Source organism: Oncorhynchus masou, chromosome 29, assembly GCF_036934945.1.
Source record: "Oncorhynchus masou masou isolate Uvic2021 chromosome 29, UVic_Omas_1.1, whole genome shotgun sequence".
NCBI lineage: Eukaryota > Metazoa > Chordata > Actinopteri > Salmoniformes > Salmonidae > Oncorhynchus > Oncorhynchus masou.
In genome coordinates this window covers 86838800-86853776 of record NC_088240.1, presented here as the reverse complement: position 1 = coordinate 86853776, position 14977 = coordinate 86838800, and the positions used below count along the sequence as shown (strand labels likewise).

Here is a 14977-nt window from a genome sequence, read left to right as displayed (position 1 = left end):
GAAAATAGACAACAAAAAAAGCCCAACTTCTAATGAATCTCTCCAAATCAAAGGACATTTAGAGAGTGCAAAACCATCAACCCGCAGTTCTGGAAAATAGGGGCACGTAGGGGGCACAAAAATCTGACCATAGTTTTCAACCAGTGAAGGGTGAGAAAACATGTAATGATAACAATTTTCTCGGGGGAGCGTTTTCCAAGGGATTTTCAGAGATTTTACAGTAGATTGATGCTGACAACATCCCGATCAGGCAAGTCAGGAGACAGTCAGCAACAGAGCACAGAACTCGTGTTAAAGAGTACACAGCAGCAAAAACTCTAACTTCTTAGAACCGAAAGCATTGTGCTGGTGGTGGTTCACTTTGAGTTCTAAATGAGACCAGGTCCATACAGATCAGGTCCATCTCAGAATGTGTATTTTATTTACTCTAGAAAGTGACAACTGCAAGACAGGGTACTCCAACATCACCTAATTACTGAACATAACATTTAAAAAAGGAAAAGAATATACAGTTAAACAACATGATACTGTGCTTTTAAATCAGCAGACTGACAAATATATTGTGCTTTTATATATTGGAAGATCAACAAAACATTGTAGTATTGAAGTAGTCTGGATACTGGTCTGTTTAGCCATTATTCCACTTCTTAACATAGGAAACCATATTTGGCAAGTCACGGAGTGGAATGTTAGCGGAACAGACTAATACTAAAGTAAAACTGTCAACCAAACTATCCCAGTATGTACCGGTTGCCTGGTTACTGGTCAGACAGGAAGTAGTCATCAGCCAGGGTCTCAGCAGCAGTCAGTCTTCCAACACACACCAGCAGCTTAGACAGCAGGGCTTGGAGTTTGGACTCCTGGACAAGAGGACACACAACATCCTTTAAGCACTTTGTGACTGTCTTTCAATGTGTTAAAAATGACATGTATTATTCTCCTAATTAAAACTGACCTGTACTTTGGGAGCAAAAATAAAATGAATTCTAAATGAATTGAACCATGAAAAGGCCATCAGGGTTACTGACCAGTTCCACTCGGCTGATATCCAGGGCCAGTCTGCTTCCACTATCCAGATCCCCGTTGAACCCTGGGGCATGCAGCTGCAGACAGAGTTGTTGAAGCAAAAACATAAATGGTATGGACCCAACTGCTTACTGAGAGCTTCTTTTCAACAAGTCTATTGTTCACATCTCCTCGAGTCTCTCCGGATGAATATTCAATGTTATCATTAACTTTTGCTAATGATTTCTCCTGTATGACATGTCAGAGTTCCCCTGAAACCCCTTAAAATACATATCAATTCCTGCTGTATTCCACTCTGTCCCAAAGCTGCTTGACCACGAGCTATAGAGCCATCCATCTTGTGTTATACAGAGACCTGGGCTGATCTACAGAGAGGGCAACATGAAGGCGTTTTACCCAGAACAGCAGGCAGCCATAGGAGTACATGTCACAGGCTGGAGTAGGAGGTGTGCTTTGTGTCTGACGGAGCTCTGGGGCCACCAGGCTGATAGAGCCGGCCACCATCCCACTGTCCACTGCTCTCTGTACCTGGAACCAACATGGTACGTACAACCATGAAACAACCATATGTAGCGCTCATTCAGACAGGTGTAAAAGAAACCAAGGTACATGAGATAGTGTATTTAAAATGGAGGGGGAAAACAGTTGTTTTTGTTCGATGAGAGAGATGTGGTAAATTAGGTTTGTGCTGTCCAGTCATGTTTTTTGTATGTTATTTTTTATATCTGAGAATTAACCAATGATCAGGCCACACCCGGTCATGATTACAGACACCTGTGTGTGTCCTTTGACACTATATAAACTAGTCACCCCGCAGTTTGTCATTATACCCTGATGAAGACAGCTTGTCTGTTGAAACGTTGGTTATTAGGTTATTAAATTATTACATCTGTGCTCCTAGTGTGCAGTTCTCCTTTAATTTGAAGTGCTAGCCAGCACCTCTCCAAAACAGGTGTTCTACTCCTCCGCTAGCCAGCACCTCTCCTAAACAGGTGTTCTACTCCTCCGCTAGCCAGCACCTCTCCTAAACAGGTGTTCTACTCCTCCGCTAGCCAGCACCTCTCCTAAACAGGTGTTCTACTCCTCCGCTAGCCAGCACCTCGCCTAAACAGGTGTTCTACTCCTCCGCTAGCCAGCACCTCTCCTAAACAGGTGCTCTACTCCGCTAGCCAGCACCTCGCCTAAACAGGTGTTCTACTCCTCCGCGAGCCAGCACCTCTCCTAAACAGGTGCTCTACTCCGCTAGAGCCAGCACCTCTCCTAAACAGGTGTTCTACTCCTCTGCTAGCCAGCACCTCGCCTAAACAGGTGTTCTACTCCGCTAGCCAGCACCTCTCCTAAACAGGTGTGCGTTTCTTTAGCCTCCACGTTAGGATTGAGGAAAGGCTACTCACAGGAGTCTTTATGAAGTCGTAGTCTCCCACCATGCCTTGGTGTCGGTGGAGGACGAAGACGTTGTTGGGGTTGAGGGAGGCATGGGTGACGCCTGCAGCGTGGAGGGCCTGGAGGCCCCTGGCCACGCCTCTCATCACCTTCACAGTCTCCTGATGGGAGAGACAGGACAGCAGGTCAATGTGTTATACTACCAGTCTCCTGATGGGAGAGACAGGACAGCAGGTCAATGTGTTATACTACCAGTCTCCTGATGGGAGAGACAGGACAGCAGGTCAATGTGTTATACTACCAGTCTACTGGTGGGAGAGACAGGACAGCAGGTCAATGTGTTATACTACCAGTCTACTGGTGGGAGAGACAGGACAGCAGGTCAATGTGTTATACTACCAGTCTCCTGATGGGAGAGACAGGACAGTAGGTCAATGTTACTACCAGTCTCCTGTGTTATACTACCAGTCTCCTGATGGGAGAGACAGGACAGTAGGTCAATGTGTTATACTACCAATGTGTTCTACTACCAGTCTACTGATGGGAGAGACAGGACAGCAGGTCAATGTGTTATACTACCAGTCTCATGATGGGAGAGACAGGACAGTAGGTCAATGTGTTATACTACCAATGTGTTCTACTACCAGTCTACTGATGGGAGAGACAGGACAGCAGGTCAATGTGTTATACTACCAATGTGTTCTACTACCAGTCTACTGATGGGAGAGACAGGACAGCAGGTCAATGTGTTATACTACCAGTCTCCTGATGGGAGAGACAGGACAGTAGGTCAATGTGTTATACTACCAATGTGTTATACTACCAGTCTACTGATGGGAGAGACAGGACAGCAGGTCAATGTGTTATACTACCAGTCTCCTGATGGGAGAGACAGGACAGTAGGTCAATGTGTTATACTACCAGTCTCATGATGGGAGAGACAGGACAGCAGGTCAATGTGTTATACTACCAGTCTCCTGATGGGAGAGACAGGACAGTAGGTCAATGTGTTATACTACCAGTCTCCTGATGGGAGAGACAGGACAGCAGGTCAATGTGTTATACTACCAGTCTACTGATGGGAGAGACAGGACAGTAGGTCAATGTGTTATACTACCAGTCTACTGATGGGAGAGACGGGACAGCAGGTCAATGTGTTATACTACCAGTCTACTGATGGGAGAAACAGGACAGTAGGTCAATGTGTTATACTACCAGTCTCCTGATGGGAGAGACAGGACAGTAGGTCAATGTGTTATACTACCAGTCTCCTGATGGGAGAGACAGGACAGCAGGTCAATGTGTTATACTACCAGTCTCCTGATGGGAGAGACAGGACAGTAGGTCAATGTGTTATACTACCAGTCTACTGATGGGAGAAACAGGACAGTAGGTCAATGTGTTATACTACCAGTCTCCTGATGGGAGAGACAGGACAGTAGGTCAATGTGTTATACTACCAGTCTCCTGATGGGAGAGACAGGACAGTAGGTCAATGTGTTATACTACCAGTCTCCTGATGGGAGAGACAGGACAGTAGGTCAATGTGTTATACTACCAGTCTCCTGATGGGAGAGACAGGACAGCAGGTCAATGTGTTATACTACCAGTCTACTGATGGGAGAGACAGGACAGTAGGTCAATGTGTTATACTACCAGTCTACTGATGGGAGAAACAGGACAGTAGGTCAATGTGTTATACTACCAGTCTCCTGATGGGAGAGACAGGACAGTAGGTCAATGTGTTATACTACCAGTCTCCTGATGGGAGAGACAGGACAGCAGGTCAATGTGTTATACTACCAGTCTCCTGATGGGAGAGACAGGACAGCAGGTCAATGTGTTATACTACCAGTCTACTGATGGGAGAGACAGGACAGCAGGTCAATGTGTTATACTACCAGTCTCCTGATGGGAGAGACAGGACAGCAGGTCAATGTGTTATACTACCAGTCTCCTGATGGGAGAGACAGGACAGTAGGTCAATGTGTTATACTACCAATGTGTTATACTACCAGTCTACTGATGGGAGAGACAGGACAGTAGGTCAATGTGTTATACTAGTACTACAAAACAAGGGCATGTGAATAAGGTTCCAAAACTGCCCGATTTTCCAGAAAACTCTGTTGGAAGAAGGGGACTCCTCCAACTGGGATTTCTGGAAACCTGGGAATTTTGGGAGAGTTTTGTAACTCTAAATGTGAAATATGAGGAAGGTAGCCGAGAGGAAGGTAGCCGAGAGGAAGGTAGCCGAGAGGAAGGTAGCCGAGAGGAAGGTAGTAGAGAGAACTCACTGAGGCAGTTAGGGGTGTGGCAGCCTGAACAGCCCAGAGACTTCCATTGGGGAAGTATGGCACCATCACATAGGCAAGAGGGTCTGACTGAAAGAGAAGGGTTCATAGTGACATCATGACAAATGGAGAACACGACCTCTCTAAAATGTTCTGCCTGGTCAATCAGACATCTGAAGTGGATGTACAACATTCCCTACGATGTAGCCTCCACTGACTTCAGGGCTTTCATACTTCCCACGCTTAGGGGAGCAGAGCTGTTGTGAAGGAAGTGTGTGTGTTTACACAGGACGTAACGCCCCCACCTACTGTCAACCAATCACGTCAACGCAGAGCTAAACAGAGCCCTCTGCATTGTTACAAAATTTGGGAGGCTCACGGCGATGTGGTACAGAGCTCGACTTGGCCTCCGCACTCCTCAGGAGGCTCACGGCGATGTGGTACAGAGCTCGACTTGGCCTCCGCCCACCTCAGGAGGCTCACGGTACAGAGCTCGACTTGGCCTCCGCACTCCTCAGGAGGCTCACGGCACAGAGCTCGACTTGGCCTCCGCACTCCTCAGGAGGCTCACGGCGCTGCGGTACAGAGCTCGACTTGGCCTCTGCACTCCTCAGGAGGCTCACGGCGATGTGGTACAGAGCTCGACTTGGCCTCCGCACTCCTCAGGAGGCTCACGGCACAGAGCTCGACTTGGCCTCCGCACTCCTCAGGAGGCTCACGGCGCTGCGGTACAGAGCTCGACTTGGCCTCTGCACTCCTCAGGAGGCTCACGGCGATGTGGTACAGAGCTCGACTTGGCCTCCGCACTCCTCAGGAGGCTCACGGCGCTGCGGTACAGAGCTCGACTTGGCCTCCGCACTCCTCAGGAGGCTCACGGTACAGAGCTCGACTTGGCCTCTGCACTCCTCAGGAGGCTCACGGCGATGTGGTACAGAGCTCGACTTGGCCTCCGCACTCCTCAGGTGGCTCACGGTACAGAGCTCGACTTGGCCTCCGCACTCCTCAGGAGGCTCACGGCGCTGCGGTACAGAGCTCGACTTGGCCTCCGCACTCCTCAGGAGGCTCACGGCGCTGCGGTACAGAGCTCGACTTGGCCTCCGCACTCCTCAGGAGGCTCACGGCGCTGCGGTACAGAGCTCGACTTGGCCTCCGCACTCCTCAGGAGGCTCACGGTACAGAGCTCGACTTGGCCTCTGCACTCCTCAGGAGGCTCACGGCGATGTGGTACAGAGCTCGACTTGGCCTCCGCACTCCTCAGGTGGCTCACGGTACAGAGCTCGACTTGGCCTCCGCACTCCTCAGGAGGCTCACGGTACAGAGCTCGACTTGGCCTCCGCACTCCTCAGGAGGCTCACGGCGCTGCGGTACAGAGCTCGACTTGGCCTCCGCACTCCTCAGGAGGCTCACGGTACAGAGCTCGACTTGGCCTCTGCACTCCTCAGGAGGCTCACGGCGATGTGGTACAGAGCTCGACTTGGCCTCCGCACTCCTCAGGTGGCTCACGGTACAGAGCTCGACTTGGCCTCCGCACTCCTCAGGAGGCTCACGGTACAGAGCTCGACTTGGCCTCCGCACTCCTCAGGAGGCTCACGGCGCTGCGGTACAGAGCTCGACTTGGCCTCCGCACTCCTCAGGAGGCTCACGGTACAGAGCTCGACTTGGCCTCCGCACTCCTCAGGAGGCTCATGGTACAGAGCTCGACTTGGCCTCCGCACTCCTCAGGAGGCTCACGGCGCTGCGGTACAGAGCTCGACTTGGCCTCCGCACTCCTCAGGAGGCTCACGGTACAGAGCTCGACTTGGCCTCCGCACTCCTCAGGAGGCTCACGGCGCTGCGGTACAGAGCTCGACTTGGCCTCCGCACTCCTCAGGAGGCTCACGGTACAGAGCTCGACTTGGCCTCCGCACTCCTCAGGAGGCTCACGGTACAGAGCTCGACTTGGCCTCCGCACTCCTCAGGAGGCTCACGGTACAGAGCTCGACTTGGCCTCCGCACTCCTCAGGAGGCTCACGGTACAGAGCTCGACTTGGCCTCCGCACTCCTCAGGAGGCTCACGGTACAGAGCTCGACTTGGCCTCCGCACTCCTCAGGAGGCTCACGGCGCTGCGGTACAGAGCTCGACTTGGCCTCCGCACTCCTCAGGAGGCTCACGGTACAGAGCTCGACTTGGCCTCCGCACTCCTCAGGAGGCTCACGGCGCTGCGGTACAGAGCTCGACTTGGCCTCCGCACTCCTCAGGAGGCTCACGGTACAGAGCTCGACTTGGCCTCCGCACTCCTCAGGAGGCTCACGGCGATGCGGTACAGAGCTCGACTTGGCCTCCGCACTCCTCAGGAGGCTCACGGCACAGAGCTCGCCTTGGCCTCCGCACTCCTCAGGAGGCTCACGGCACAGAGCTCGACTTGGCCTCCGCACTCCTCAGGAGGCTCACGGCACAGAGCTCGACTTGGCCTCCGCACTCCTCAGGAGGCTCACGGCACAGAGCTCGACTTGGCCTCCGCACTCCTCAGGAGGCTCACGGCACAGAGCTCGACTTGGCCTCCGCACTCCTCAGGAGGCTCACGGCACAGAGCTCGACTTGGCCTCCGCACTCCTCAGGAGGCTCACGGCACAGAGCTCGACTTGGCCTCCGCACTCCTCAGGAGGCTCACGGCACAGAGCTCGACTTGGCCTCCGCACTCCTCAGGAGGCTCACGGCACAGAGCTCGACTTGGCCTCCGCACTCCTCAGGAGGCTCACGGCACAGAGCTCGACTTGGCCTCCGCACTCCTCAGGAGGCTCACGGCACAGAGCTCGACTTGGCCTCCGCACTCCTCAGGAGGCTCACGGCACAGAGCTCGACTTGGCCTCCGCACTCCTCAGGAGGCTCACGGCACAGAGCTCGACTTGGCCTCCGCACTCCTCAGGAGGCTCACGGCACAGAGCTCGACTTGGCCTCCGCACTCCTCAGGAGGCTCACGGCACAGAGCTCGACTTGGCCTCCGCACTCCTCAGGAGGCTCACGGCACAGAGCTCGACTTGGCCTCCGCACTCCTCAGGAGGCTCACGGCACAGAGCTCGACTTGGCCTCCGCACTCCTCAGGAGGCTCACGGCACAGAGCTCGACTTGGCCTCCGCACTCCTCAGGAGGCTCACGGCACAGAGCTCGACTTGGCCTCCGCACTCCTCAGGAGGCTCACGGCACAGAGCTCGACTTGGCCTCCGCACTCCTCAGGAGGCTCACGGCACAGAGCTCGACTTGGCCTCCGCACTCCTCAGGAGGCTCACGGCACAGAGCTCGACTTGGCCTCCGCACTCCTCAGGAGGCTCACGGCACAGAGCTCGACTTGGCCTCCGCACTCCTCAGGAGGCTCACGGCACAGAGCTCGACTTGGCCTCCGCACTCCTCAGGAGGCTCACGGCACAGAGCTCGACTTGGCCTCCGCACTCCTCAGGAGGCTCACGGCACAGAGCTCGACTTGGCCTCCGCACTCCTCAGGAGGCTCACGGCACAGAGCTCGACTTGGCCTCCGCACTCCTCAGGAGGCTCACGGCACAGAGCTCGACTTGGCCTCCGCACTCCTCAGGAGGCTCACGGCACAGAGCTCGACTTGGCCTCCGCACTCCTCAGGAGGCTCACGGCACAGAGCTCGACTTGGCCTCCGCACTCCTCAGGAGGCTCACGGCACAGAGCTCGACTTGGCCTCCGCACTCCTCAGGAGGCTCACGGCACAGAGCTCGACTTGGCCTCCGCACTCCTCAGGAGGCTCACGGCACAGAGCTCGACTTGGCCTCCGCACTCCTCAGGAGGCTCACGGCACAGAGCTCGACTTGGCCTCCGCACTCCTCAGGAGGCTCACGGTACAGAGCTCGACTTGGCCTCCGCACTCCTCAGGAGGCTCACGGTACAGAGCTCGACTTGGCCTCCGCACTCCTCAGGAGGCTCACGGTACAGAGCTCGACTTGGCCTCCGCACTCCTCAGGAGGCTCACGGTACAGAGCTCGACTTGGCCTCCGCACTCCTCAGGAGGCTCACGGTACAGAGCTCGACTTGGCCTCCGCACTCCTCAGGAGGCTCACGGTACAGAGCTCGACTTGGCCTCCGCACTCCTCAGGAGGCTCACGGTACAGAGCTCGACTTGGCCTCCGCACTCCTCAGGAGGCTCACGGTACAGAGCTCGACTTGGCCTCCGCACTCCTCAGGAGGCTCACGGTACAGAGCTCGACTTGGCCTCCGCACTCCTCAGGAGGCTCACGGTACAGAGCTCGACTTGGCCTCCGCACTCCTCAGGAGGCTCACGGTACAGAGCTCGACTTGGCCTCCGCACTCCTCAGGAGGCTCACGGTACAGAGCTCGACTTGGCCTCCGCACTCCTCAGGAGGCTCACGGTACAGAGCTCGACTTGGCCTCCGCACTCCTCAGGAGGCTCACGGTACAGAGCTCGACTTGGCCTCCGCACTCCTCAGGAGGCTCACGGTACAGAGCTCGACTTGGCCTCCGCACTCCTCAGGAGGCTCACGGTACAGAGCTCGACTTGGCCTCCGCACTCCTCAGGAGGCTCACGGTACAGAGCTCGACTTGGCCTCCGCACTCCTCAGGAGGCTCACGGTACAGAGCTCGACTTGGCCTCCGCACTCCTCAGGAGGCTCACGGTACAGAGCTCGACTTGGCCTCCGCACTCCTCAGGAGGCTCACGGTACAGAGCTCGACTTGGCCTCCGCACTCCTCAGGAGGCTCACGGTACAGAGCTCGACTTGGCCTCCGCACTCCTCAGGAGGCTCACGGTACAGAGCTCGACTTGGCCTCCGCACTCCTCAGGAGGCTCACGGTACAGAGCTCGACTTGGCCTCCGCACTCCTCAGGAGGCTCACGGTACAGAGCTCGACTTGGCCTCCGCACTCCTCAGGAGGCTCACGGTACAGAGCTCGACTTGGCCTCTGCACTCCTCAGGAGGCTCCACAATCACATCACACCCTCCGTACGAAGCCCCCGACCGCATTTTCAGATCATGCATAAATTGTCTTTAAGTCTAAGTCAAGTTCCTCAGATCATGAAACATGTGGCTTGTAAGACAGGAAGACATATGAAGCTTAGTGACTGGGTCGAGACAGGGAAGCTGAGTGAGCAGTACCTTGCCAAAGAACAGTGCCAGAAGAGGGAGTATTCCAGTGTCAGTCTGACTCTCCCGCTGAGTCCTGGTTCTGTGAAACTGGGTGGTTCTCTCCAACACTCGGCCTCTGACCCTCCTCATTCACAGTGTAACCCTGACAGGGAAACCAGACACAAACCACCAATAAGGATAACAGCTAAACCTCTGTCAAAAGACCAGGGTCTTTCAGTTGGCACTAAACGTGATCAAAACGTCTTTTAACAGGAACAGTAATATCTGAACATGTTCAAAAAGAACAATCATTCTGTTTCAAAATGTTTGTTCACATTTGGGCCTGACAGCCTTACAGGTTAAAAACATTGTGTAACTCTAACTCCCATATGGCACCCTATTCCATATATAGTGCACTACTTTTAACCAGAGCGCTATGGGCCCCTAGTCAAAAGTAGTGCACTATATAGAGAATAGGGTGCTATTTGGGACGTAGACCTAAAAAGGTGTGTGAAAAAGGGGTTACCTTGAGTATGACCCTCTGTCCCTGGAACTCAGTACAGACCAGAGGCCTGCAGTCCACTAGTACAGCTCCTTCATGGGCTCAGCATCAAACATGTCCCTGTCCAGACTCTTCACCACCAGACCTCCAGAGCTCTCAGACACACACACACACACACACACACACACACGGTTGTGGTCATCATACTCACATCTGTGAAATACGTCAGACAGGTGCTGCTAATAATACATACATGATGAGAACATGGTAATTAGGAACACACAGTGAAAGAATACTGGACACATTCACAGATTTCCACTAGGGGACAGTACTGCAGCACAATGTGACCATGTCCTGGTTTCCATATGGTCTTGTACAGAGGTATAGCTGGATCAGTCAGGACTCAGGTTGTGTCTCACCATGTGGCTGTGGATGTCTGCAACAGGGTAGAGCAGGGGGAGCTCAGGACAGCAGCCTTCAGCCAGAGCACTGAGCTTCATCTACAACACAAACATGACACAGCTATTAGGGAGGGGTGTGATGAGTGGAACTTACACATTGTGGAAGTGTTCCCGGACTTAGTTGGAACACAGAATTACAATGATAGAACATATAAATGACAGAATTAGAATGACAGAACATATACAACACCTTCAAATGACACAATCAGAATGACAAAACAAATAAATGACAGAATCAGAATGACAGAACATATGACAGAATTAGAATGACAGAACATATGACAGAATCAGAATGACAGAATTAGAATGACAGAATGATGTTGGAATATGTAACGTACATATTCTTTTCTTTCTTGACCGATTTCATGGAAAAGAGTGTTTCTTGTCTCAGCAATCTCTTCCTTCATTCATTTACAGAATCATCAGACGTACATTAGTCAAAATCTTCAGCCTGACAGGAGAAACCATGAATAAACCTCCCTTTCCTATATTACCACTCTAATCACTACTGCATTCACAGGAAATCATTCTGCCATTATAATGATACAAATTGAGCACATGAGCTGGGTATCCTATGCAGACAAGCCAGCTGTTCTGGGACATTAGTATACCGGCTATTTGGAAATAGTCAAAGATTGCTTTTCAATACCGTTTATAAAACCGTTTATAAACTATTTTGAGGGTAAGTTTTTCAATACAGAACCATTCTCCATGTCTCCACTTTCGTCATCTACAGCATGTTCAGCCATAGCATTAGTGCAGAGCAGGCCGGTCAGTCTGTGCTTTGTACATATTTTAGTGATAGGATGATGTTATTACTGGAAGTTGAAGTGTTACAATACATTTGTATATTTGTAGCTACTTAAGTAAATACCTGCAGTCAACTTGTGCAATACGTTAGGAGATAAAGCTGATGGCCTTTGATCATTTCACCTGTCACATTATGAAGCTCACCGTAGTTCCCCAGAACAGTTGAGACAGTCACATCTTTGTTTGGAAATGGCACAACAGTAGAAAGCGGGAGCTGGTGAGTCCAGCTGTGTGTTGACAGGGGTCACATTTTATATTGAAAGTCTTTTTGTTTTGCTTCAATAGTGACCAGGGCATGAAATAGTGACCTGGGCATGAAACTAGTTTTCCTTCACAGAATACATTAGTACAACACCTTCATCAGACACTACATTAGTACAACACATTCAGACACTACATTAGTACAACACCTTCATCAGACACTACATTAGTACAACACATTCAGACACTACATTAGTACAACACATTCAGACACTACATTAGTACAACACATTCATCAGACACTACATTAGTACAACACATTCAGACACTACATTAGTACAACACCTTCATCAGACACTACATTAGTACAACACCTTCATCAGACACTACATTAGTACAACACCTTCAGACAATACATTAGTACAACACCTTCAGACAATACATTAGTACAACACCTTCATCAGACACTACATTAGTACAACACATTCATCAGACAATACATTAGTACAACACCTTCATCAGACAATACATTAGTACAACACCTTCATCAGACACTACATTAGTACAACACCTTCATCAGACACTACATTAGTACAACACCTTCATCAGACACTACATTAGTACAACACATTCATCAGACACTACATTAGTACAACACCTTCATCAAACACAACATTAGTACAACACCTTCATCAGACACTACATTAGTACAACACATTCAGACACTACATTAGTACAACACCTTCATCAGACACTACATTAGTACAACACATTCATCAGACAATACATTAGTACAACACCTTCATCAGACACTACATTAGTACAACACCTTCATCAGACAATACATTAGTACAACACATTCAGACACTACATTAGTACAACACATTCATCAGACACTACATTAGTACAACACATTCAGACACTACATTAGTACAACACATTCATCAGACACTACATTAGTACAACACCTTCATCAGACACTACATTAGTACAACACTACATTAGTACAACACCTTCATCAGACACTACATTAGTACAACACCTTCATCAGACACTACATTAGTACAACACCTTCATCAGACACTACATTAGTACAACACCTTCATCAGACACTACATTAGTACAACACCTTCATCAGACACTACATTAGTACAACACATTCAGACACTACATTAGTACAACACATTCAGACACTACATTAGTACAACACCTTCACTACATCAGACACTACATTAGTACAACACCTTCATCAGACACTACATTAGTACAACACCTTCATCAGACACTACATTAGTACAACACCTTCATCAGACAACATTAGTACATTAACAAACCTTCATCAGACACCTTCATCAGACACTACATTAGTACAACACCTTCATCAGACACTACATTAGTACAACACCATCAGACACTACATTAGTACAACAACACATTACATTAGTACAACACCTTTCAGACACTACATTAGTACAACACCTTCACCTTCAGACACTACATTAGTACAACACCTTCATCAGACACTACATTAGTACAACACCTTCATCAGACACTACATTAGTACAACACCTTCATCAGACACTACATTAGTACAACACCTTCATCAGACACTACATTAGCACAACACCTTCATCAGACACTACATTAGTACAACACCTTCATCAGACACTACATTAGTACAACACCTTCATCAGACACTACATTAGTACAACACATTCAGACACTACATTAGTACAACACATTCAGACACTACATTAGTACAACACATTCAGACACTACATTAGTACAACACCTTCATCAGACACTACATTAGTACAACACCTTCATCAGACACTACATTAGTACAACACATTCAGACACTACATTAGTACAACACCTTCATCAGACACTACATTAGTACAACACCTTCATCAGACAATACATTAGTACAACACATTCAGACACTACATTAGTACAACACCTTCATCAGACACTACATTAGTACAACACCTTCATCAGACACTACATTAGTACAACACCTTCACAGAATACATTAGTACAACACCTTCATCAGACACTACATTAGTACAACACATTCATCAGACAATAGCGTAATTTACAACAGAAGTGTAACACTATTTGGCTGGCAGACACACAAGTAAATGAGCTTTCAATGAAAAAGCTAGGTCTTTTTTGTTGTTGCAAAGAACGATGCATGGCCATCATATTTCTAATGTTTATTGTAGAAAGAATGTAGCCAGCTAAATTTCCTAATGTTTTGTTTAAAGTTAATCTGTCATTTTAATGGTGAAAAATGGCTGGCTACACTGAGAAAAGTACCGGAGAACAGTAGCTACACATCAGTGCTGTCTGCTGATAGAATGATGGAGAACAGTAGCTACACATCAGAGTGCTGTCTGCTGATAGAATGATGGAGAACAGTAGCTCCACATCAGTGCTGTCTGCTGATAGAATGATGGAGAACAGTAGCTACACATCAGTGCTGTCTGCTGATAGAATGATCAGTGCATCAGAGTGCTGTCTGCTGATAGAATGGAAAACAGTAGCTCCACATCAGTGTTGTCTGCTGATAGAATGATGGAGAACAGTAGCTACACATCAGTGCTGTCTGCTGATAGAATGATGGAGAACAGTAGCTCCACATCAGAGTGCTGTCTGCTGATAGAATGATGGAGAACAGTAGCTCCACATCAGAGTGCTGTCTGCTGATAGAATGATGGAGAACAGTAGCTACACATCAGTGCTGTCTGCTGATAGAATGATGGAGAACAGTAGCTCCACATCAGTGCTGTCTGCTGATAGAATGATGGAGAACAGTAGCTACACATCAGTCTGCTGATAGAATGATGGAGAACAGTAGCTACACATCAGTGCTGTCTGCTGATAGAATGATGGAGAACAGTAGCTCCACATCAGAGTGCTGTCTGCTGATAGAATGACGGAGAAATGCTCCACATCATGCTGATAGAATGATGGAGAACAGTAGCTCCACATCAGTCTGTCTGCTGATAGAATGATGGAGACCAGTAGCTCCACGTCAGTCAGTGCTGTCTACTGATAGAATGATGGAGAACAGTAGCTACACATCAGTCTGTCTGCTGATAGAATGATGGAGAACAGTAGCTACACATCAGTGCTGTCTGCTGATAGAATGATGGAGAACAGTAGCTCCACATCAGAGTGCTGTCTGCTGATAGAATGATGGAGAACAGTAGCTACACA

General features: G+C 49.7%; 1 pseudogene; it reads right to left on the bottom strand.

The window, feature by feature from the left end:
- Positions 1 to 409: 409 nt before the first annotated feature.
- LOC135521355 (serine/threonine-protein kinase 31-like) overlaps positions 410 to 14977 on the bottom strand; it is a 34921-nt pseudogene continuing 20353 nt past the window's right edge.